Genomic DNA, 27,239 nt, shown 5'->3' on the forward strand with positions numbered 1-27,239 from the left:
ATGTTCATTGTGTTCATCTACGTAGTTGCTAGTTTACGTTGCATGTGCTGAATGGATTCAGGGGTCCAGATATGAGGGAGACGGCTACCAAAGCAACCAAATGAGGGGTCAGTGTCCGCATATGCGTTCACACAGGCGGAGCTCCCGGTAGGGCGAGGTTGGGCGCTCGCCCTACCTTGATTTTTGGTGATTTTGTGTTACGTATATACACATGTTCGATCGCTAATGACCCGAAAACACTAATTGAGGAGCGCTCCTCGCAACGATTAGTCGGGGAGCGCTCCGCGCGCGCCAAGTGTCACGCGCGGAGCGCTCCCGAGACTTTTCGGATGCGCTCCGTGCGTGACACTTGGCGCGCGCACGGCTTCTCCCGTGATTTCCGGTTTCCGGTTTTCTTTTGTGGTTTTTCCTTTTTTCATTTTAGTCCTTATACTTCTAATGTTTTGTAATACCTTTTGATCTGTTTTGAGATCTATTTCTCGTTTCTCTCTGTTGTGGGCGAACCGTCGTCGCGCATTGTTCGTTCTTTGCCGTAGTCTTCGCCCGTCGCCGCCGCTGCTCTTGTCGCGTGGTTATGGCGGCAGTTGTTCCGGCCGCCGCGCTTGTTGCCTGGTCTTACGGTAGTCATTCTTTAGCGTCGAGCGCGCTTCCTCGTTCGCGATATCGTCGTTCCCTACTGGTTGCCTTCGTGGGTTCCCTGTTTCCCTTTCACGTTTCTCTTTTTGTTCCCATTATATTTCCGGGATATGGAGATTTATGGGGTAGTTACGGGTGGGGACTACCAACACTATCAGATGTCAAGTTTCAACTGGGTTTTGTGAAATTAGTTGTTGATAACCATTGTGTTCCTTGCAGTTATGGCTTGTCCTTTTTGCCGTATGCCTGGTGGCCCGTGTTCTTTTGTTGATTCTTCTGTAGATGGGTTCAGTGTGGTCCTGGATTGGCGTTGTTGCAGGCGTGTTGTAAGAAAATCATTTTATAGTTGTTCAATTTTTGGCACACAACTTATTTCTTTTGGTGTTGTCCATGCTGTTTATATTTTGATTATGATCCTTGTTTTGATTTGTTGTGCAGTATGTTCCGTGCAGTGTTAGAGCTCATCTTGCTCGTTACATCGAGGAGTGTAGGGCTTTAGCCATAAGGAGGGGTGACGAAGATACTGACCTAGCTCTTCAGTGCAATGACGGTTATTTGTATGGTGTTCTATTTAGTCATGGTCGTGTGAGGAGCAAATTCCATGGTCCTTCCTGGGAACGATTGGTCAGTGATTATGGTGTTCGTCCTCGTGATATAATGACCATTAGGCTTGAACATTATGGAACTTGGATTGGTATTGATTTTTATCGTGTTAGTCGTGGAGATGCGTTGTCTCCTTTATCGTCTGTTGGTAAGGTTTATTTTTAAGGAAGTTTTTATCTTGTTTTATTGTTTATTTTGATTTTTCTGTTCCCTTGAGCCTGTAATTATATTCTGTAGCTCTACATGGTTTGAGCGACTCTGAGAAGGAGCTTGTTGGGAGTTGTTATTACACCCGTGATGTTTTTCTTAATTATCAGGAGATGTATTTCATGAGGTGTCAACTATTTGATGATGACTACATACCCTGTTGTCCTTTTGTTCACAGGATTGATTCCATGAATGTTAATGGTCATCATATGGTCAGATTTTTTTCCCATTTTTTTGTTTCTGTTTATTTATTTATTTTTATTACGTCTCCTATTTATAGTTTTGATTTTTTATTCTATTTCTGATAGCTTGATGCTTTTTGTCAGGTTATTCCTGGTATTGTTGTGAGGAGTTTGAAGGGGTTTGTGACTTTTAACTCTTGAAGTTACTCTGGAATCTGGTGATGATGATATATATGTGAGCACTCCTTGCTCCTACTTCATTGGTTTGGGTAATAGAATGGTGTTCAAACAGGAAGGTTTCAATGATTTTCTTCAGGCATCGTCTATTGAAGTAAACAGTTTGGTGCTGATAACTTTCAAACAGCTTGTTGGGAGGCTTGCTGTTATCTTCAATCTTCTGTCGCAGTGATGTTAGTTATAGCCTTTGAACATAATGGATTTCGATGTATAAGATGCTTGGCTGTGCATCTCTTTTAACGATGTTTTTTTGGACGGATGTTATTTAATTGTGGTCAAAGTTATAAATACGGTAGAGGCACGTGTGTTGTTTACTCAGAGGCATGGTTGTGCATCTCTTTTATGTGAGAGGCACCTGGATTCAGCAAACTGAGGCACGGAATTGAAGTCAGAACAGGCACGGTTGTGTGGAGGCACGTAGAGTTACCATGGATTTCATGTGAGGCACGTGGTTTCAGCAAACAGAGGCATGGAATTGCAGTCTGTACAGGCACGGTTGTTTGGAACACGGGTATACTGAGAGGAACGTGTGTGCAATACCAAAGTTACAAGGGCGATGACGGGTGCCTAACACGCAGAGATACTGTGGGTTTCATGCGAGAGGCACGTGTGTGTGTAGCACGTAGAGTTACAGTGGGTTTTATGTGAGGCACGTGGATTGAGGAAATGGAGGGACGTAATTGAAGTTAGTACAGGCACGGTTATGCGGAGGCACGGGCGATCAGTCGCGCGGAGCACGTAGAATTACTGTGGGTTTCATGTGAGGCACGTCGATCGAGCAAACTGAGGCACCGAAGTGCAGTCAGTACAAGCACGGTAGTGTGGATGCACGGTTTTGAACCCTCTTGCTGCTATCAAGTGTCTTGAGGCACGGATGTATGTCAGCAGAGGCATCAGTTCGAATATTTGGTTAGAGAGGCTCGGTTGTGGATGCACAGGTGTGAAGTCTCTAAGGTCATGGGTGCGTGGCACCAGAGGCATGGGTTGAGTCTACACTTAGAGAGGCACGGTTGTACATGGGTCAGTTGTACACGGTAGTGTAGTTTTGTGTCATCATGGAGGACTGGTGTACGGAGAGGAACCTGTGAATGGACAGTGTGGTCAAAGTAACAAAGTTCTTGTCCCTTGCGTCTGTGTACTGAATGTTCTTCTGCAATATTTATGAATTGTTTATGCCAATGTTGAATAAGCATTCTACTGAAAGTTTGCAATGATACCATCACATATTCTTGTAAATGCATGATGCATCTTGTAAAGGTTGAGTATGAAAATTATAATACAATGTTGTGCGACATATCTCTAGTTCTATAGTCATGGATACAATATATGCTTGCTCGATACTTGGACATAACTTACTAATTATATTTAGACACGCACACCACTGTGTTCAAAGTTCATACGTAAAATAGTAATACAATACAGACAACATCTTTGAGCAAGAACAAACATATGTACAACATGGGTTCATTCAACCTAAATTATCATAATAGTTGTTCCACGCACCTGATCACTTGATCATGACAGATCAATCAATCACGGCACGATCCATTTTCTCGCAATTTACCAACCGCTGCTTCCCTTCTGGCGCTTCCAGCCGCTGGAAGATCCCTTGTCTTTGTTCTTACGCGGGAGGGGTCTTTCTTTCAGTGGTTGTTGGTGGAGGTGACGTAGCCCGTTCTTGATGATTAGGATTCTACGGTAAAACTCCTAGCTAACATACCCGTCCTTTGTCGCGTACTCAAGGTGTATCAGGGAAAGCGGCTTCCACTCCCAGAACTAGTGCTTCTCCTTTGGGAATGATTTCTTCATGTTCTTGTATGAGGGGTCGATGATGGCCGCTGCAAGGTCAGCCATGGAGTCCCTTTCTCCATCACCCTTGATGCAGAATAGCCTCTAGATGTCGACGTGGTGCTTGTCTGGAATTCTGATGCATGCACGGGCAAGCATGGTCTTGTCGTTCCTGGTGTCGACGCTGGTGAAAGTTACCACTTTCTGTTGCAGGAAGTCAACTAACGCCTGGGAGCGCTCGGACCTGCAGTAGTGGTATACAAGGACATGCTCGCGCATGGAAAGTTGGACGACGGCGATCCCTTGTCGTACGTAACTACTCTTAGATGTGTACTCGAGGTCGAGGCCGACGAACTTGTTCTTCTCCTCCTTTAGCCATTCCTCGTACTTTTTGATGATCCGCTCCACGGTCCTTGGGTCGTTGGTGTACACCACCTCCAGCATGGTTGTACCGTGGGTAGTGATGTGCTCGGTGAATGTTGTTATTTTCCCGTCGTCCATGGCTGGAGGTGTGCGGTGGTGAACTGTGGCCGGCGAGAAACTTTGGAGGGAGAAGACGCAAATGGAGTCAGAAAAGTGAAAGGGATCTTTTGTCGTGGGAAAAAGGAAACCGCCAAAGAGCAGTTGCTAGTCACCCAGCGGTTCCAGGCGTAGATTTTCGAAAACAGGCGTTTGTTTTATCTGTTTTTTTAAGATTTCCACTTATCTTGTTCTTTGATTATTTTTTTATTCGTAGCGTGCTGCGTGCGTGATCCATATGTGTGTATTCCATCTTTGGCTATGAAAGTAGTCGTGTGAACGGCAGAACACTCAGCAGATGCATGGTTGTGCCTTTGTTGTGAAAACGTTTTTTTTCAATTAACAATCTTCCTTGGTCAGGGAGGCACTGTTGTTATGTTATTCAGTGCACAACTGTGTGTTCATGAAAAGTTGGTGAAGTAAACATAGTTTGCACTTGAAAATGGAGTCCTGTTTGGTTTTAAATTGAGATATGTTTCAGTAGATCGTTTGAATAAGTTTGATAACATGGCATTGTTGTAGGTTTTGGATCAAAAACTGAATGTTGTTTCGTTTGATTTTTGAAACTTTTCAAAGGATTAGAACTACATTTTTTCGAATGAATCACTCTGATAGTTCAAACAGCATTTGTTGCAAAGCATCATTCTGATGGTTGAAACTGTGAGTAGAGGGTCCGTAAGAGCTACTCCCTCCGTTCGGAATTACTCGTCCAAGAAATGAATGTATCTAGATGTATTTTAGTTGTATATACATCCAATTTTGTGACAAGTAGTTCCGAACGGAGGGAGTACATAAGTTTCAAAAGATCATTCGGATAGTTAAAGCAAGCACATGGTCCATAATAGTTACATTACTGTACCATTCTAACTAGCGAACTTATTTTAAATAAACCAGTGTTTTGCTCCTGGGAGGCATCATCTTGAAATGAGCGCTGAACATCCTAGGAGATACATTGTGCTTCCATTTTAGGTGCAGGTTCTGACAGAATCTACACAATGCGTTGAATGATGATGGACACAGAACCATCATGGCACTCTTTGAAAGTGATTAGAACGACGTTCTTTTCAACAAAGGATGTAGCTGATATGAAGTCTCTGAAAGAAGACTTTTCTATTACCATTCGACCGTCGTTTTTGCAGATGTAGTACGACGAAGGAGTGATGACATGGGTAGGTTCATCAGGAGCTTCAAGGGTCACCGTGCCATTGGTTGGCATGTCCACCCATCTCTTCAGTGTTGAGACAACGCTCCTCGGAATTTTCTAGAAGAAATCGAAATTAAATGGAAATTAAAACCGTTGAATTGCCACTTGGACAATAAATAAAAGAATGGCTGAATACGGTGAGTGCGCAAAAATTAAGAAATTCTAAATTGCAAGCAATAGAAATCCTGGCATGTTCATGTTTGTGTCTAAACAGATGAAACAACATATAAAGAGAACAACAAAAGTTTTGTTGTTTTATGTTTGAATAAATAGGTTCTTTATAATTTTACATATAAGCAAGATTTCGTCAATATTGTTTATATTATATATTAGCAAAATACGTTTGGTATTTTAACAAGGACAGATTTAACCAACCATGATGCATTCTTTGGTGTTAGTGGGAGTCAAGACGTGTACAAATGGACGACAACGGATGAAAGTATCTCTGAAAAGGCGTTGTAGAAAGAATCGTGTCTGGTTGTAGGTAAGCTCAATATCCTTAGAGTAGACACAATAGTGAACATGGTCAAAATCGTGAGAAGAAAGGTCGTCCAGAGCTAGAAAAAGAACAGGATTTGAAATTTAGATAAAGTTTTATGTCATACGGGTTAATATTATTCAGTTCGATTCATGCATATCAAAATGCAGCCAAAGAAGATAAGTTTGTAGTATTAAATACGTACCAACGTGGGGGTAATGGAAGCAGCCTTTTGTCATTGTGATATGTTTGTATTTCGAGATTGAGACCCTCGTGTGGTAGTTCAAATTCTATGCGGTCTCCAGCACGAAGCTGATAATCATCCGCAAAGGTGTTCCACTCACCACCACAGAACTTTGTGTAGTTCGGCCTATGCTTAAACAAAGCATTGTAAGACCTTCCTTCATGTGTAAGGAGGGCTGGCTCTACCTGCTCTTTACGCAATTTTCTTGCTTCTTCCTTCCTCTCGCCGATGTACTCAGCGAGAAAAGCTCTGACGTTACAAGGTACATACTGGAAAAAATAGTAAAAATAACAACCTGTAAGTATAACTTCGAACCCGTGTATTATTAATGTTAAAAGTTTTCTTAATTTGGATATGAATTTTTGATAAGAATTACAGGTAACAACATAATGGTATTATAAATTAATGGATACAGATTTTTGGCATATATTGACTAGTTTTAATTAGAACTGAAGATGCATTATAGTAATCAAGACATAGGCAGGCAAAACTAATGGACTATATTAATTAGGGCATAGGCAGGCAAACTAATGGGAAATGAAAACACAAGGCAGGTGCGAAGAAGTAACAGTGACGATTTCTAGTGTGTTGTAGGAAACTAATATGTTAGTGATGCTTACTAACCATGCGTCTCCAGCAATTTTCATCAAGAATAACCTCAAACTCCTGGAGAACTTCAGGGTGTGGTTCGCAAGGGCCGCCTGGTTGGCAGCAGGTAGGGCAAATCATACCTAAATAATTCAGAACAATTATGTTAAGAAAACAAGAATATGATAACAATTTAAAAACAAGCTTCAGCGTTGAAGGTAGACAACGACTAGCTTCAACTATGTTAGCCATATTAAAATGTTCGTATGAAGGCAGACAACAACTACAAATTTACCAGAAATCTTCTCATGTACTCCTTCCAGAAAATCAGTATGACAGAGTTCAGTACACTTGTTTGGATTTTCTAATGGTTTTTATATTCCTTTAGAGAATGAAGTCATTGTACCGGATCTGACGCTTCAATAACTATCAAATGAAAAACCAAGACGTAAAACGTAAATACGGATCGGAGCATGCTGCTTATGCATATGCTTTTTACGTGGGAGAGAAGAAGAATGAGGGTTGACGAACGGAGATTGGGGTAGGGGAAGCTTAGGGCAAGCACACACGGCTAGCAAATCTACTTGAGAAGTACGGGGTAGGGGAATCTTAGGGCAAGCACGCACGGCTAGCAAATCTACGAGAGAAGTACGGGGTAGGGGAAGCTTAGGGCAAGCACACACGGCTAGCAAATCCACGAGAGAAGTACGGCTTGGAAGTTAATCGAGGGACCCAACAAAAACTCTACAATAACTTGTTTGAAATGAGACTGTGTGCGGGAAAGAAGCACGAACCCTATAAGTAGGTGGTCGGATAAGGCGGATGGGTTGTGATGGGAAGCTTAGGGCAAGCACGCACGACCAGCAATGTAGGGGAGAAGCATGGCTTGGAAATTAATCGATTGATTGCTGGGAAGAAGCACGAACCTTAGAAGCAGGCGACGGATAAGAACGACGAACCCTAGAAGCAGGCGGCGGAGAAGGCAAATGAGTTCTGATGTGGCTGAGGGAGTCGGAGCTTATTGAAATATAAAGGAGACGGGAGAGAGCAAGAGTAGTAATGAGTGTTTCTTTTTTTATTTTTTATTCTGCGAAATTGAATTAATGCTGGTTGTAGATGGTGTGCGTGCATTCCGAGGTGTTGTGGGCACACGAGATGTTTGACTCACCCAGCTGCCTCCCATTATAGTTGTCCAGCTGTGTTGCCTCCCAGCGGAGTCTTTTACGTGCCTATCCTGCCTTACATATTTTTTGCGAGGCGCGGTTATATATGCTGGAAAGCATACTCGTGCTTCTGCGTTTTTAATTTTTTTAATCACATGTTTAATCAGGTATAATAATGTGTGTTTTTAGGAGAGGAACGGTGATGATGTTATTAGATGTGCGGTCGTTGTAGCAGCAAAGGCATGGTCGATACGTCGGGGGAGGCAAATTGACGGGAGGCATGATGGTTCCTATTGAGAGTCACTTTTGCATCCGGAATGGAGCCACGGTTCGTGACTCTGTTATTGTAAAAAAATCAATAGTCGTTGACCCAGGGAGCCACTGTTTTTATGTACATTGGGTTCAGGCGGGAATATGTATGATAGCGCACAGTTATCTGTATGTCAGAAGCATGGATGTGCTTTTGTTTTAGCAATGTTTTCGGGGGTACGTGCATGCATATAGATGCAGGTCCGTTGGTATCACTGAGGTTTGTCTTTAAGCAAAGTGGAGGCATGCGTGTGGCTTTTGTGCTGGCTGAATCGTGCTTTTAATTTGGTTCACTCCCCGTGTTGTATTTGTACGACAGGGTCATCTAGTTTGCCTCCTCTCATTGTTCTCTCGGTCGAAAGATGTGCTGGTGACCGATGGGATGGCTATTTATTATTAGTATTCATTATGGCAGATACCATGCTAGAGTTAACCTAGAGGCTCCTCGATTATAGCGTTGCAGCCGTGACTTTTTAAGTGCATGGTTTCAAAAGTTGCAGAAGCACAACCGTCCATTCACACCGTCCCCGATGCAATTTAATGGGCGCATGGTAACTGAGTCGTCTCTCCCCAAGGTTAAGTAGTGGTCTATTCCGGGAGGTTATCGCATCTTATTCTCTCTAGACAAGTGCAGGTAGCTCCCATCATCCTCGCCTCGTACGAGAAGCACAGTCAGACTCCATTGTCGTGTCACCATCTTTTCCATGGATGACTTCAGGAACAATACTGAGCATCTATTTATAGATGCCGATGGTAATACCAGGCTCAAGGTGTTGTACACCAACGAGGCCTACAAGGTGGAGGAGATTCTTTCTCTTTATGAGGAATGGCTGCGTGAGGACAGGTACAAGTTTGTTGGTCTTGATCTGGAGTACACACGAGAGGATTATTTTGATCATAGTAGAAAAGTTGCCGTCACGCAACTGGCGATGCGCAAGCATGTTCTTGTCTATCACTTGTGCAAGGCCAGGACGGAGTGCGCTCCTCTAAAGGATTTCCTTCGGAACAAAGGTATCGTTTTCGCTAGTGTCGACGTCAGGAACGATAGGGATGTTCTCACAAATAGTTTCCTCAAAATCCCAATAGAGTGTCACATCAATCTTCAAGAGGAGCTCATGATCAAAGGAGGCAATCTTAGGGATTCCATGGCAGATTTGGCAGGAGCCGTCATAGACAAATCTTACTTGAGTATGAAGTCGTCTTTTCCCAAGGGTCTGCATGACTAATGGGAATGGAAGCCGCTTTCCCTTGAACATATGAAATATGCGGCAATTGTAAGTGAAAACTTCAAAAAAAATATGATTTTCTGTCTTTATATTTTTGTTTTACTACAACAATAGTACTTTTTCCTCTTTACGTATATATTCATTCTCATCCGTTTTTTGTTTTAGGATGGGTATGTGAGCTACGAGCTCTACCACCGAGTTTTGTCGATGAAGGACATGATGCATCCCCGTTGTCTTCCTGACCACAGATGCCGTTGATGTTTCGGAGCAGAACTCCAACTGAGTAGAATGGTCACGGTGGACGTTTATGTGGACGTTTCTGTGAGGAATGGACTCCTGGAAGACTTTCATTTCTTTTTTTTGTATAATCAATGAGTACTTTTAGTTTAATCCTATGGAGTACCGTTTTGTTATTCAGTATCATGTTTGGCTTGTCTCATGTGATTTGTAAATATTTTTTTTATGTTTTTCATGTTACAAGTTCATTGTTGATGTTTGCTTGAGTTCACGTAAATTTAGGTAACCTGTTGAAGTGGCGCATATGTATTGTTTGGGAGAAGCATTTTTTTGTTTGGCTTATATTCAACGCCGTTTGTTTGTGTTTGAATTGTTGTCTTTTACACGTTCGCACAAGACAGGCACGTCTGCTAACGTACGAGGCAACATTTCAGTACCCTATCTTTGTGTTCTTCGGGACCGTGCCTTTAGAAGCCTGACGAGGCTTCACTCCCGTGCCTCTTCTTTTCCGCTATTTCTGTACCTCACATGACACACGTGGTGTCTGCTTGTGCTGGTGTCACATGGCAGTTTCTCTTGAGACTGAACAACCGTGCCTCTTCCATCACTCTTTTGTGCGTCCAGCTGGTTTGTACCCATGCCTCGAGAACTCCGAGAAGCTGCAATTGCGTGACTTTATACGCTTCAGTTCCGTGTCTCCTGTATGTGCATTTGCTTGTCTCAGGCGTCATGTTGGCTGTGACTATACGTGCCTCTGGTGCAGATGTCCGTCTGTGACGTCACACATATGTATTGTTTGGGAGAAGCGTATTTTTTTGGCTTATATTCTGCGCCGTTTGTTTGTGTTTCAATTGTTGTCTTTTACACGTTCTCACAAGAGAGGCACGTCTGCTAACGTACGAGGCAACATTTCAGTACCATGTCTTTGTGTTCTTCGGGACCGTGCCTTTAGAAGCCTGCCGAGGCTTCACTCCCATGCCTCTTCTTTTCCGCTATTTCTGTACCTCGCGTGACACACGTGGTGTCTGCTTGTGATGGTGTCACACAGCAGTTTCTCTTGAGACTGAACAACCGTGCCTCTTCCATCACTCTTTTGTGCGTCCAGCTGGTTTGTACCCGTGCCTCGAGAACTCCAAGAAGCCGCAATTGTGTGACTTTATACGCTTCAGTTCCGTGTCTCCTGTACGTGCATTTGCTTGTCTCAGGCGTCATGTTGGCTGTGACAATACGTGCCTCTGGTGCAGATGTCCGTCCGTGACGTCACGCATATGTATTGTTTGGGAGAAGCGTTTTTTTTCTTTGGCTTATATTCAGCGCCGTTTGTTTGTGTTTCAGTTGTTGTCTTTTACACGTTCGCACAAGAGAGGCACGTCTGCTAATGTACGAGGCAACATTTCAGTACCCTGTCTTTGTGTTCTTCGGGACCGTGCCTTTATCAGCCTGGCATCCGTGTCTGCGGAGGCTTCACTCCCGTGGCTTCTTTTCCGCTATTTCTGTACCTCACGCGACACACGTGATGTCTGCTTGTGTTGGTCTCACACGGCAGTTTCTCTTGAGACTGAACAACCGTGCCTCTTCCATCACTCTTTTGTGTGTCCAGCTGGTTTGTACCCGTGCCTCGAGAACTCCGAGAAGCCGCAATTGTGTGACTTTATACGCTTCAGTTCCGTGTCTCCTGTACGTGCATTTGCTTGTCTCAGACGTCATGTTGGCTGTGACTATACGTGCCTCTGGTGCAGATGTCCGTCCGTGACATCACGCATATGTATTGTTTGGGAGAAGTGTTTTTTTGTTTGGCTTATATTCAGCGCCGTTTGTTTGTGTTTAAACTGTTGTCTTTTACACGTTCGCACAAGAGAGGCACGTCTGCTAACGTACGAGGCAACATTTCAATACCCTGTCTTTGTGTTCTTCGGGACTGTGCCCTTATCAGCCTGGCATCCGTGTCTGCGGAGGCTTCACTCCCGTGGCTTCTTTTCTGCTATTTCTGTACCTCACGTGATACACGTGATGTCTGCTTGTGTTGGTGTCACACGACAGTTTCTCTTGAGACTAAACAACCGTGCCTCTTCCATCACTCTTTTGTGCGTCCAGCTGGTCTGTACCCGTGCCTCGGGAACTCTGAGAAGCCGCAATTGCATGACTATATATGCTTCCGTTTCGTGTCTCCTGTATGTGCATTTGCTTGTATCAGGAATCATGTTGGCTGTGACTCTACGTGCCTCTGGTGCAGACGTCCGTCCGTGATGTTATGCATATGTATTGTTTGGGAGAAGCGTTTTTTTGTTTGGCTTATATTCAGCGTCGTTTGTTTGTGTTTTGAATTGTTGTCTTTTACACGTTGGCACAAGAGAGGCACGTCTGCTAACGTAAGAGGCAACATTTCAGTACCCTGTCTTTGTGTTCTTTGGGAACGTGCCTTTAGTAGCCTAGCACCCGTGTCTGCGGAGGCTTCACTCCCGTGGCTTCTTTTCTGCTATTTCTATACCTCACGTGGCACACGTGATGTCTGTATGTGCTGGTGTCACACGACAGTTTCTCTTGAGACTGAACAACCGTGCCTCTGCCACCACTCTATTGTGCATCCAGCTGGTTTGTACCTATGCCTCAAGAACGCCATTTCCAAAGCCGTGCCTGTGTGCCGAGAAGCCGCAATTCCATGCCTATATACACTACAGTTCTGTGCTTCCTGTGCATGCATTCGTGTTACTCAGGGGACACACTAGCTGTGACTCTTCGTGCCCGTGGTGTCAGACGTCCGTCCGTGAGGGGATGTGGTGGCTGTTACTCGTCGTGCCTGTGCTTCCGGAGTCTTTAAAACTGTGGCTCTCTGACTTGTGTCGTTGATTTGCTTCAAGTATTGATGTATCTCATGTGATACATGCCATGACTCTCGAACAGAGTGTTGTCACCGGTGCCTCTTGGAGGTCTCTTGTTTGCATTCAGATGATTTGTATATAGAGGATTTAGGTTGAGATTGAAAAACAAGACAGAAAAGATCACGTGGCTCGTGAAGCCGACGCATGTGCCTGTATAGGCTATGTTTCCGTGCCTTTGTTTCCTGCATTGATGTGTTTACGACGAGTTTCTGCCTGCATGTGTACGTGCCTGTTGTGATAGCGACCGGTATCTGCAAAAGTTGTATGCTCGTGCCTATGGAATAGACATGTATGTGCGTCTTGTGCCTGCATACCTGTGCCTCACATGAAACCAGCCTTGACTCACGAGGGACATATGGTGTGAATCTAGCTAGATGAGGAACGGATGAGTTCTGGCCTTCGGATCTAAGGTGTACAGTAGGTTGTTCATTTGCTTCATTGGATTCTTCCGTCGGTGGTCTTTGTTCAAAGGAGGAATCGATGACCGATGTGGTGGCTGTTCGATGTGACTATTCAATGTGTCAGTTACCGTAAAATAAAGTTAGAGGCTCCTCGGTTTCTCCGCGGTATCAATTATTTGTGCACAGCCGTGACTTTAGGAAGTGTACGGTTCCATGAGGTTTGGAAGCACAACCGTCTATACGCTGCTCCTTGTTCACACGTTAATCCATATGGTAACCCAAACGTCCCTCACCAAGGTTAAATACTGGTCGTGTTTGTGAGGTCTCCACGTCGTATTGTAGTTGCAGAACATCAGGTAGTTCCCACCCTCCTTACCACTCCCTAACCTTGTCGCAGGGTCTCAGGAGTCTCCATTGGCACCTTGTTGCTCGTTGCCATGGATGACTTTTTGAACACCACCGAGTACCATCCGATAGTTGCAGATGGTAACACGAAGCTCGACGTGTGGTACACCAACGAGCCTGGCAAGGTGGAGGAGATCATTGCCTTGTACGAGGACTGGTTGCGCGAGGAGAAGTACAAGTTTGTTGGTCTCGGCATGGAGTTCACACGAAAGGATTGGTATGGGCATAGAAAAGTCGCCGTCATGCAACTGGTTATGCTGAATCATGTTTTGGTCTATCACTTCTGCAAGGCCAGGATGGAGTGCCCTGTCCTGAAGGATTTCCTTGAGAATAGAGGTATAACTTTCTCTAGTGTGGGCGTCAGGAATATTAGAGATGCTCTTTTTCAAGATTTCATCAGAATTCCAGAAGGGTACCACGTCGACATCCAAGAGAAGTTCATGATAAAAGGCGGTCAAGAAAGGGATTCCATGGAGGACTTAGCAGGAGCTATCATTGACGAATCTTACTCCAAGCTGGAGTCCTCTTTTCCAGAGTTTCTTCGTCACTACTGGGATTGGAAGCCACTTACCTTTGATCACCTGAAATATGGAGCTACTGTAAGTGAAGATTTCATTTTCGTTAGTTTCTGCCTTTGTTGCAAGAACAATATGTTTTTTTTGGACATTGATGTTTTCATTTGGTTTTCCTTTAGGAAGGGTATGTGAGCTATGAGCTGTACCGCCGGTTTCTGTCGATGAGCGACATCCTTCATCGTCGCTGTCTTTCTGATGTCAGATGGCGAGGACGTTTCTGAGGATTGTGTGATGAATTGGTTATTTGATAGTTATTGTATTGGGTAATATTACATCGACTGATGAATTTGTAATTGTGGTGGTTTTATTTTGAACCAGATGGAGTTGACTGGTTTGGGAATTTAAGTTTATTTTCATTCCATCATGTTTTTCTTGACTGGGTGCCTTCAAGAATATTTTCCTCTATGATTTCTTGCTATTCGTTGGTATAAGATGAGATGTATTAAGAGGACCACTCAGATGTGCACTTTCGTGAATCTAGGCAGCACACAACCGTCTGCTCAGGAATGCATTGTTTTTGTTTTAGGCAAGGCACGGTTGTTTTTATAACGAATATACGATTGTGGTTGTGTGTTAGGCAGTGCATTATGTTAGTATGAGTCACTGTCATGGTTGTATGTTCTGTAATATTTCTATTTAGTCTGGCTAGTGAATTCACGTCTGTCTAGTTGGTGGAGGCATGCCCTATGTTATGTCGAGACAGAGTTGTGTGTGTCGTTCGGAAATGCTTTCTCAACACGTTTGTTCGGAGAGGCACGTATACGTTGTTACTCAAAGGCACGATCGTGTCTTTCTTTCGAAACGTTTGCTTTCACTTACTTGAAGTGACGGTCGTGCTTCCATCACTCGTTGGCTTGGTAGAGGGACCGGTGTTAAGCTATCGAGGGGACGGTCCTGTGTTAACTGGTGTCGCACTTGTGTGTGTTAGGTTAGTTGTCTGTGTTAAGAGTGGAACGTTCTACGTGGATAAGAGGCATGACAGTGCCTCTGTGACCAGCATTACTGTAGGTGAGTCATTTAGCTCCTTCGTGAGATGCTTACGAATCGATAGTGTTTTTCCTCTGTGTTACAATTGTTTCTTTTTTTATGTCTAGTAGGAGTGAGTGGTGTTATAGTGCAATAAATTGATGTCTTGAATATGATCTTTACAACTTTTTGAAAAAATATGATTCTTATTTTCGAAAAAATATGAAGTTAGGAATTTAAGACTTGACCATTTGAATGCACAGCTGTGGTTGATGGGATCCATAGCAGATATCTTTGACTGACACAAAAAATAGCTGAAACATTGTTGTGATTACATGGGTCGATATGGCTGAAACAATGTTCGGATGTCTCCATCTAAATTAAGGCACATCTAATCAGTAGTCATCTTCTTGCAAATCTTCTTCTTTCGCGCTGGATGTTGTGTTTGTTGAGTACGATGCTTAGTGCCTCAAATACATGGCATGTGTTGTAGTTCAATGTTATCATTTTGTAAGTTAGTTGTTCTCTCATCGGTTTCACATGGATCTACAAAACAAATAAGCGCACAGACTAATAAAATTTATTGTAAAACTTAATGTTTAGTTGGCTTGTATGATGATGAACATATGTTTATGTGTTGTCAATGAGAGTGAACTTACACTATTGATAAAAAATGAACTATTATTGAAATTAATGAGGGGCATCAGATGCATGGTGTAAATAGCACTGTCATCCCTGAAATTTGAGATCATTATGTTATTGGTTAGTAGGTGGACAGTAGATACGGGGTATGTAGTGGAACAAAAAAATGCATGGTGTAAATGAGGTAGAGTTACAGTTAGAAGAAACTCACTCTCTGTCTGAGTTACATACACTCTACACAGGTTTGACATGAAAGGTGGCAATTGTGTGAGGATAGTTTTTGTAAGCAGAATGATAAGCTCTCTTGAAGTTTTCGATGACAATGTCCGAGTGTTCCTTTATACAGTCGCAATTGATATAAGGACACAGAATTTCGAACCGACGCATTGCAAGATTCACGATTATGAGGTAGATAAAATGTGGTTTCTTTCTCACAGATAAAATGTGAAAGCTTCGGGCAGAATGTATTGCAGTAGTAAAAGAAAGGATCAAAACATTACTGTAAGAGGAAGAACTAATTCATTACCTATCATGTTGACTGATGGCTGGTGTACTGTCGACGATTGTTTCATACACTTCTTTCTCCTGCATTGTAGAATCTCTTATTTCCAAAAGTTGGCAGTGATCTTGATGGTCATTCCCTTGGTGAGTGAACCGAGTCTGTTCTAGCTGAGGATGATGTTGATGAGGTTGGAAGACATGACCACCAGAGTTCATTTGATCATTACTAAGTTGCATATAACCCTCATTACAATTGTTGTTTCTTTGGACTATTAGGCCTTGTGGTTGGTGCTGCATGTGCAGTTGTAATGTTCTGACAGTTGGATCACCGGTTGAGCTCGAAGGAATATCTGTTGGAAAATGTTGCAGAGGATGGCGGGAATACTGCATGCTGTTGAACTGTTGTTGCAAGGCACTGTAACTTTGGCCACGAGACTCGCTTGTCCGTGGTTGCTGATGGTTCTGCTCTTGAGGTTGGCGTTGCTGGCACCGTGCAGTGTTGTTATTCTGGGCATCATTGTGTTGGGGGTAGTGGGCATTGTGGACAGGGGTTTGTTGGTTGTATTGTTTCTAACTTTGGTTGTTCATTGCATAGGGTGAGTGCTGGCTACTGTTTGAGCTGCCGTTATTCTGAGCACCAGGACGTCGGTAGTAGTTGTTTTTGAGAGTAGGAACTTGTTGGTAGTGTTGGGACAAAGCAGATGCTGGCAAACTGTCGGACAAGACAGTTTGAGTTAAACCTGTGGAGTATGACGTATCAAAAGTCTGTGAGAGGTGGCTACCGCCTGGCATTACGCCTGATCTACTGGTCATATGTGGCTCTTCATAGTTAGAAAGGCAAGATTTGGATGACGAGGTTGAATTCTTGGTCAAGTGTGAGATAGTATCAGGTTGGCATTGTTGGGATGCTACTTGGTTATGAAAGGGTTGCTTCTTCTTTTCTTCAACGACTCTGTCAATTTGTTCATAGATAGATGGGTCAGACCATATTTCAACATCATCAATGAATCCAGCATCAAGGAGGCTTCTGTGGTTGTCAGGCTGTAGAGACTGATTGGTTAAAGTTTCTGTTGAAGTGTGTGGAGGCTCCAGTATTCTAACTTTTTTCTTAGGAGGTGTCGTATTATTATTTCCTGGATCTTCTGACTGCTGTAAGGACTTCTTATGAGCTGCCATTTGTGTTTCCAGTTCTGGCGGATGTGTGGTTGTGGTAAGAGGGACGCTGTCTGTGGGATCAATACGTGGTTGTTTGGTACATTCTTCATGTTCTTCTGGAATGTTATTGTCTTCCGCATCGGTAGATGTGGTAGTAATGATTGGAGCATCACTAGTGGATGGAAGTGCCTTTCTCGTATCCAGTACTGTGGAAGAACCGTTGTCAGAATCAGTGGTGACGACTACTTTAGGAGCAAGGGAGGAAGTGGCTCTGGTGCGTTCAGTTTCAGCAATCGTCTTCTCATCTCTCAAAATTGAAACAAGATGGACCTTAGCTTCCTGTAGTGAAGAAGAACGTTGTTCAGTGACTATGTTTAACTTTTGTGCAGGTTGGGATATAGTGAGGCTCTTTGTGTTGGTTGAAGAATTTTTGTGAGCGCTATCAGAACCGCTGGACCGTTCAGTAGTTGGTGACGTTTTCCCAATGTGATGAACAGGTGCTCCAAGTGTATCCGGAGATTGGACCAGTCAGTAACTGTTTGTCAACCGCAGAGTGCGAGGTTGATGTTTCTGTTGCAGTATGTTTTGTTGTTTCCTCCAAGAGTTTTTCCAGTGTGCTTGTCAGAGAGTTGTGGTCTGCAGATCCTCCAACAGAATTTGGGGTTTCAATCCGTACAGAACTCTCAGACGAATTTTCACCTGTCATTATGATTGCCCCACTCTCGAGCATCTCAGACGTTGGCATGAAGGGCTCATGAACCGGCAAGCCATCAAGGCAGTTCTGCAGATGGTTGTGCACTTTGTCCAGATGAATCTTTGCTTGTTCATCAATGTCCTGTCTGTTGTGGTCTATCCTGTTCACCTCCAGTAGCAACTTAATCTGAGTTGATGATTTTAGCTGTGAAGATAGACGAATTTGGGCCTGCTCTTTGTCGTATGGATTGTGGGAGACTGGGTCAAGGGTATCGCAGCAACCCTTTAAATTTTCCAGGGAGTATGACATTGTGTGAAGGACACTGGTTGAGCCACTGCTGGAAGAACTTTGACTACTTGTCGTGCTAGAACTTGGAAGCGTAGAGTATGTTGAAGGGGCTAATGAAAAAGTTTCTTTTTCATTTGAGTTATCCTGTTGCAAGTTACAATAAACACCCCGGTCTCTGGTGTTGGTTTCTTTTGCACTAAGATCCCTACCGAGTGAAAGGAGCTTCTCCAATTTCTGCTTGAGAACTAGTTGAAACTGCGAGAAAAGTTCTGTACATTTCATTGATAACTTCTGCAATTTTCACCTTGGCCTGTAATTGAAAAAATAAAACATCGGAAATATTTAATACCGGAAATGAAAATTAGTTACTAATACTGAAAATGAAAAATATCTTGTGAGCTATTGTATGTTCTGTCAAGAATTGCAGAATCACGCATGATATGCTGCGGGGAAGCGCGGGTAACAAGGTCCATGAATCATGGTCAACACATTCCTTGAAAGAGCACACCAGATGTATTGTACGAAGCATGGTTGACCTACCGTTGTAGGGAAGCTGTGCTATATTGAACAAAAAATCATAGCTAAGGTAGTATAGGAAGGACTTCTATATTAAACACAAAGGCACGGCTAACGTCCTGTATGAAGCACTCCTATGTTTAACACAAAAGCAGAGCTAACGTATTATATAGGAAGAATTTTTATATTTAACACAAAAGCACAGCTAACGTACTATAGGAAGCACTTCTAGTTTTAGCACAAAAGCACAGCTAAGGTACTATAGGAAGCACTTTTGTATTTAACACAAAAGCACCTCTAAGGTAGTAGAGGAAGCACTTCTATATTAAACACAAAGGCTCGGCTAACGTCCTGTAGGAAGCACTGCTATGTTTAACACAAAAGCAGAGCTAACTTGACTCTGTAGGAAGCATTTTTATATTTAACACAAAAGCACAGCTAACGTACTATAGGAAGCACTTCTAGTGTTAGCACAAAAAGCACAACTAAGGTAGTATAGGAAGCACTTTTATATTTAACACAAGAGCACAGCTAAGGTAGTATAGGAAGCACTTCTATAATAAATACAAAAGCACGGCTAACGTCCTGTAGGAAGTACTTCTGGTTTTAATAGAAGCACTTCTGGTTTTAATAGAAAAGCACAACTAACGTACTATAGGAAACTGTTTGGATGAGCACTCGTCCTATATGAAGCACTTCTAGTTTAACATAAAAGCACAACTAACGTACTATAAGAAACTGCCTGGATGATCATAATAGGACATGTATCTTTTTTGTAAAAACTTAGGGAGCATCATTTCAAACATAAAATCAGGTGCAGTAGCTGGAAATCACTTACGGAACAAAGTTTTTCTTGAGGCACAAATTCTTCTATGTAGGATTCTAGTCTGGGACTCATTTGGAGAAATGGCGCCTGAAAGCCAGGCGGTGGTTGGAAAGGCGTGCGCCTAATGTCTTTCAGCTGTCATGCACAAAAGGAAACAATTACAGTCAAGTCAAGTTAATACATTCCAGCTAAGTCCTTATGTTGAGTTGAAAACTTCGCCAAAGGAAGATGATGAAAAGTTGACTCACCATGTGTTTCCCAAAAATTCCGTCCTCTGTTGATAGGCTGTCTGTGTTACATAATTCTTAATGGCCTCTATGTCCCACATGACAAGTCTTGCAGGAGTGTCAGGTTCCAGGTCCATAATCTTCGTATCCAAGTACTCAAAATACGTTATCTGCAAGTGGGGAAGAGGTGAAAATGAATTATTCTCTTGCAGCTGTTTGTGGGTACAAGAAATGTACAAGTTAGTGAACGAACCACTGGAATCAGGAGGTAGCCACACAGGGCGCCTGCGAATCCTTTGTCCTTGAAGGTCTGGAGTGATGCCACCAGTTTCTCTGTGACAGCATTGGACCAATCATATGATGGTATGTTACTTGCTGGTCCTTCTAGAGCGGCTAAATAGTCGGGGCTAACGCAGTCATATGTCGTTGGGCATAGAAATACCGTTGTTGCAAACATCACGAAAACCCGTTGAAACACTTCTCCTGTCAGCTGTGGGGTTATTAGATCAGTTAACTCTCTGATGTTTGGAGCGTGCCCAGCACACCGAGTTTCAGACTTAACCTAACATCTGAAAGCTTCTGAGCATTTTCTTGGGATAACCTGCCCGCCAAGTGGAATTCCTAAGATCCGGTGCACCGTGTACGAGTTGATGAGGAATCTGTATCCACTAGGCAGTATGAAAGACCTGGAAGGGCAATCAAAATAGCGGACAAGCCAGCGAACGAAACATCTTGGAAGCTCGCGACATGACAGATCTAGAAGGTATCCAAATCCAATATCTCTGACAAGCTGCTTTTGTGGTTCTGTTAGCTTTTCACAGACAGTAATGAATTTCTGAAGCTAAGTTTCATGCTGAACTCTTCTTCATATTCACCCATTGTAACAGCTATGTTGACAAAGATAAGAAATGGCCTTTAGCAAATGTATTGTTGAACCACATGCTTTTCTTGCACAAGCTTACATATAAACGTTGAGTCAGCAAAACAGAGACAAATATTTAAGGCGTGATTAAAAATGCAGCTAGAATGAGAGGCATTGATTTCGGAAGAAATTTCAACGACACACGCAAGATGCATGATAAAAAACACCTACTTCGAGGCAGCAAGCTGCTTCTTTGCCCTGTACTCCTCAACAAGCTTTTTGTGCGTTGCACGTTTTAACTCGATCCTTAGTCTATTTGTTTCTAGCTGGTCATGAACCATGAAATCTTGGGTGACAATCTCTGTGCCATTGACAGACTGGGACTGAGTCTCCGACAGCTTTGGGGTGGAGTCCATCTCATCGAACTCTACATAAGAGGTCATGAGACATCATCGTTACCAGGTCAACTATGTAAGGCAGTTGTTAGCAGTCCATGTGAGACCATCATCAACAACTTGGTCCATGTAAGACGGTTTCTAAATCTGGGTTAGTAACTACTTTGCAAAAAGGGATGTATGTCCTTTGGATCTCTGCTATAGATTGCGGATCTATACAATCATTTGACCTGTGACCTCATGATAGGGATCAGGTTAGTGAATTTTGACTGCGGTTTAATTGAGCTCTGCAAGTAATATAATATGTGGTCACGAGAGTGCTTAAGTTTTGCATGGCTGGAGATATAACTCAACTTAGCAAAACCACGGCGCAAGCATGCAGTTGGCATGATTAAAGTGAGGTCAGTTGAGTCCTAATTTTAAATCCATAACCCTCCTGCGGTTAACACAGCGCAACAGTTTGAGCACGGACCAAATTGGATCGGGAACCGATATTCAAATCGCGCCCCACATGCTGTGTTGTGTAGATGCAGTGTATACGCAGCCCGCGGAATTGCTAGTACTGGTAATTTTTTTTGTTCAAATGTTGAATCGGTGGCATAATCATGGTGATAATGCAATGGATTACCTGAACAGGAGATCCACGGCGAGTGAGATGAAGGAGACGGATAAATTTTCAGTGACGAGCGAACTCTGTGGAGGGATCGGGATTGGCTTTCCTTTGGAGAGCTAGAATATGCCTCGCTTGTCGCCACCGATGCTAGATGGAGAAAGATCTAGAACTCATCTTGCGGACGACCCCACAAGTTAGTCAAATACTTGGAGGAACTATTTGAGAGCACACATGTCAGTATGACTTCGAAGTCCACCTACCACATTTTGTCACCCCAGACGGAGGTTCTCCTCGTAGGACTCATATAAGGCCGACCCCACAAATTAGTGAGAGACTTAAAGGAATTAGTAACTGAGACCCCACTTGTCAGTCTCGTCGACGGTCAAGTGAAGTCGACCTACCACATCACGTCACGCCGAAAAATCATGTGCATCTCTCATGCGTCGCAAAACTCACCCCACCTATCAGGTTATCCTTCTCCTGCACGCAAAAAATCAAAGTAGGCTCTCTCTTTCCTTCCATCTTTCTCTCTCTGTCTCTCTTTCTCTTTTCTCTCTCTCCCAGATTCAAAACCATTAAGGAGATCGCTGACAAACTGCAGGGAAGCAGATCCCCTCACAATTTAGAAAGGTGTGAGTTCTGAACAATCAGCGCATAAGATTTGGCAATCAAAGGTTAGTAGAAAGGTGTGAGTTCAATTATACAGAAGTATAAATATATCTTTGTTGCGTGGTAAGTGTAGTACCTTAGTAAGAAAGATTGAGATCGACTTTGAAAATTTTCAACACTGATACTGCGGGTTTATAACTTTTTCGGGCAGATGTTCAGGAGTTCGACATCTGGTCAGGACAACAGGGACGGTCGGTCTTTGAACGACATCGGCAAGGATTATGGGAGGCAGGTAATAGCAAGGCAGTTGAACATTAGGGTTTGGTCTTTTATTTCTGTGACGTTTGCTGTCAAGGTGCTACCACTGAGAACACTAATTAGTAGATCATTAAGAAGAACAAAAATGATTAATATATCCTGGATGAATGTTGTAATATCTGTTTATCCTGTGCATCTACTCTGTAGTTGAGTATTGAGAGGTGGAAGAAAAAAAATCACTACAAAATGAGAAGAAGATGAAGGATGCAGATGTTGTCAAACACACACATGCTATGCGGGCTGGAGTAATTGGAGTCAAGAGTGAGATACAAGCTCTTGGCAAACATCCCAACCAGGAGCATGTTGTGCAGCAGACACCTGCGAAGAGGAGCATTCTAAGCAGCAGAGACACCACTAAGCAGATTGTGTAGGTAACGACGAAAACTTCAAACGCTGGTTTTGAACGTACGTGGAAGTTTTACGTGCTAATTCTTCGTAATACTCTCACGTGCCTCTAATTATTCTTTTCTTTCAAGACACAGTTGTCCACAAAGGTGCAGAGCGGGCATTGTGACGCCCTAGCATTTGATGGCGGTCATAATGAAGAGGTACAGGGTAACAGAATTTGCCTTGATGCAAGCAGAAGGATCATTGGCAACAAAAGCATTAGTGTTCAAGGATTCGGTACGGTCTACGCAGGCAAGAAGAGTCCAACGACAAAATCAAACATAGGAGGAATAAACTTTACTGTTCAGCAACACCAGAAAGCAATACAGGTGACAGCAAATATGGACGTGCAACAACATTTAAAGCAAATGTATTTTTTTGTGAGCAATTTTTTCCTTGTTTTCGTCTAGTATATTTAAATTGTAATATCTTGGACACGCAGGTGTACGAGCAAGGAAGCAAGTATCGCGGTAGTCCACGGATCGATGAAAACATAAGGCAAGGTCCTTTGAAAGGATCACCTGCGGTGTTCAACATGAGGGGTCCTTCCAAAGGATCTCCGATGGCATTCAGAATAGCGAGAGAAATTACCAATGCACGGAGGTTGTCGCCAAGATTTGCTGGACAAGAGAGGCATGGGAAAACAAAGGTGACGTCTGAACTATGCTTTTTCAATTCAACGGACAAACAGTTTTATGGAAGAACAGGGTAAAGTGTAAAACATTAGGACGGCTGTCTCTCTGGTGCGGCTGTATATGCAGTTGTATAGGATGTTGTTGTGCATCTCCGGTTGTATGGTGTAAGCAGAAGCACATTTGTGCCTCTTTGTCGAGATGTGTGTGTAGCATGGTCACGTTCGTGCTGCTGGGTGTAATGTGAACAGTGCCTATGGTGCACCGCTTATTAGAAATTAAAAAAAACGCATATGTTGCTCTGGGTATCTAATTCTGTTCCATGCTATGTGTTCAGGATTTGGCGGAGGGGATAACAGATGAGGCAAAGAAGTATCATATTTCTCCATCCATTTTGAAAGGAACGCAGCGTTCAGAGCAGCAAGTAGCGTGCAGCGCCAGCACGGATTGCATTGTAGAAGCAGCACAGTCCCTTGGTTGCACGAGTGCCGGAGAAACAGGGAGCAGCATTGCACAGTGCGACAGTGGAGAGGCAGAGTCATTCATGGATTTGTCCGTGCCATGCAGAAACGACGCTGCTGCGTGTGACAAACAACAGAGCAGCAGCAGCTCCTCTGTAAGTGGACCTGTGGCTGGCGATGAAACCGATGTCGTCAGAAGTGAATGCGATCAGACGAACGAAGACACGGTAGACAAAATCAAAATGGCACCGCCGACCATTGTAGAGAAAGAAATGGACGACATGTTCAAAGAAGGCATATACCCAACGATTCAGGAGGTCACCGAAGCGCTCGAACCATAGGGTGGTATGGTATTTGGATCATTGGATGAGTGCTTTTTCTTCTTCTGCAGATATGAGAGAAAGGTTGGCTTTGCTGCCAAGCGATCAACGAGCAGAAGATCGACATATGATCAGCAGCTTGACAAGCAGGTGTTTCAGTGCACCAAGGAAGGGCAGAATAAAACAACTGAGAGACATGTTAAGGAGAGAAGGAGCAATTGCTTGATCCGGACAAGCTGCCCAGTCCAAATAATAGCCAAGAGGGATGCAGATAGGAGGAAATGGTATCTGAAGAACGTGCGCCTAGAGCACAACCACCAACTTCACCCATCAGATTGGATGCTGAAGTTCATGAGAGGCTACAACAAGATGACACCTCAGGAGAAATCATTTATACAAGTGTTGCAGATGGCGAGGTTAGAACCAAGGAAGGTTATGCAGATTTTTACTGCCATGGGGACACCGAGGCGAGAAATTATGTTCGACACGATTGGCATAAGCAACATTGCATGCCGGGACAGGGTTGGAGAGCGTGGCACTGATATCGAGGTCACCATGAAACTGTTTGCCAATATGCAGAGGCGAAGGCCGGGATTCCACCATGTGGAAGAGACAGAGAACAATGTAGTGCGGAGCCTGTTTTTGACAGACTCCTTGTGCAAGATGAATTATGATCTATATGGAGATTTCGTGTCTTTTGACACGACATTCTCTATGAATATGTATGGCTTGCCATTTGCCCAATTATAGGTATCGACAACCATGGGTCGCCCGTTCTATTTGGACTAGGCCTTTTGAAAGATGAGAAAATAGGGTCATTCAAGTGGCTCATAAGCATGTTTGTCGAGGCAATGGAGGTAAAGAGCCGAAATACATAATAACAGACCAGGACCAGGCGATGAAGACTGCAATAAAGGAAGCTCTTCCGAGAATGAGGCACATGTTCTGCTGGTGGCATATTAGGAAGAACCTGAAGGAAAATAACGCATTAGTGTTTGCGCAGCACCCAGGGATGTCTGATGATTTATTTCGAATCGTCAAAAACTCACTAAATCAAGACGAGTTTGAGCGTGCCTGGAAAGCAGCAATTTCTGTGCACAAGGCGGAAGGCAACAAACACCTGAACACGCTATGGGAACTCTGAAATTTTTGGGTGCTGGCTTACTTCAAGGACTGCTTCTATCCTTTCTCGTCAACAACCACTCGCAGTGAGAGCACGAATTCGATGTGGAAGAATTACGTCGACCACAGTGACACTGTAAAAAGGTTTGTTGATGCATATCACATGATTCAGCAAAATTTCCTCACCACGCTTGACAAGAAAAGACACCAAACAGAAGAGAAGGAGCCATCACTAGAGACGGGTTTTCCGATTGAAAGACAGGCAAGTCAAGTATACATGAATGAAATTTTCAGGAAATTCCAGCTGGAGCTATGGAATCGGACTTACTTCAAGTGCTCTGACCTAGCAAAGGGGAGGCAGTATTTTTAAAAAGGATTACTGAGCCTGGAGAAAAAGTGTGGAAACCATATCCGGGCGAGGAATTTGAGAGGTCTGAGTTCAGGGTAGATGTGGATGAGCAAAAAGAAATATACAGTTGCAGCTGCAAGAAAATGAGTAGGGATGGCATCCAGTGCTGCCATGTGCTTAAGGTGATGAACCAAACAGGCATGATAGATCAACTTCCAAAATCCTTTGTCATCCCTAGATGGACCAGGAATCTATCAGAGAGTCTGAAAGTTCTGTCTACAAGTCAAGGTGATAGCATGACCGCACAAGATGATGAAACGATGAGATTCGGCCTCGCTTACGCTGAGTTGTCGGATATCTGTTCAAATGCTTGCAGAAAAGAGAAGGCATACAGTGTTCTGCATGAGTGTACGGTAGATATGAAAATAAAAGTCATGGCGGCACTTGCTGAGGAACCAGACACAGGCATTGTTGCCGAAACTCTCAAGAACCCTCCCATGAGTGGCTCAAAGGGCACGAAAAAAGGAGATCGAATCAAAGCTAGTTCTGAGAAGAAAGGAAAAGGCAACAAAGCCATATCCAAGTGCGGCCACTGTCGAGAAAAGGGTCACAGGAAAACAAACTGCCCAGATAACCTAGAAGTACAGGAGAGGATGAGGATTGAAGAGGAGAAGAGGAAATCGCAGCAGGAGAAGAGGGCAAGGTCAATTAAATGGCCGACAACACCGACAACACCATCGAGGACATCAAACGGCTCAGGACAATGCACTCCAAGCCCAGGAGGAAGACATCAAACGCCAGCAACTCCAACAACCCCACTGATAGCAGGGAGCATTTACCAAAGTCTTGCATCTACGCCAGAATCGAACATCACACAAGCCAGGCACACAGAATGCATGCAGGGAAGCCCGGGACAAGGCACGGAATCAGCGCAGTCCATTTTCAGAAAGGAAAGGTCTGAGTGGAGACTTTTTGGTACCGGAGAGCAGTACGAAAAGGAAAATTAAAACGTAATAATGCAGGCTAAACAAGGCGTAAGCAAAAAACAGTGATGACCGCAATCTTTCGCTTTGTTTTTATGTATGAATGTTGATATTGCAGGCAAATAGGTTGAATAGGTATGTAGAATCATGGGGTTGCACAAGTGTCGAGAAGGAAGAATGGATCGCTGAACATTCAAAAACAATGCTGCACGTGGAGCGATGAAATAGCAAGTGATCGGTGTGGAGGGCGGGCTGGTGTCGATTGTTTATTTTCTCGTTGTGTGGTTATAAGAACGGCTTGTAAGATAATTTGCTGCAGTCATAGAAAGAAAACAAATTTAAATAACAATGCCTTTTGTTTCTTTATGTATTTTTACTCGGCAGAGAAAAATATCAGAGGCACAGGTTTCCTTGTTATTTTCCGCAGCCGTGTCGGTTTCTGAATGTGGATGTTCTAAGCATACAAGCATGCTTCTCTGCTGCATGACAGAG

The 27,239-nt window shown here is 43.5% G+C and overlaps 1 pseudogene; it reads left to right on the forward strand.

Moving 5' to 3' along the window:
- Window positions 1–22,386: 22,386 nt before the first annotated feature.
- On the forward strand, window positions 22,387–26,878 carry LOC119350233 (annotated as a pseudogene).
- Window positions 26,879–27,239: the final 361 nt, after the last annotated feature.

Source organism: Triticum dicoccoides, chromosome 1B (genome assembly GCF_002162155.2).
Source record: "Triticum dicoccoides isolate Atlit2015 ecotype Zavitan chromosome 1B, WEW_v2.0, whole genome shotgun sequence".
Lineage (NCBI taxonomy): Eukaryota > Viridiplantae > Streptophyta > Magnoliopsida > Poales > Poaceae > Triticum > Triticum dicoccoides.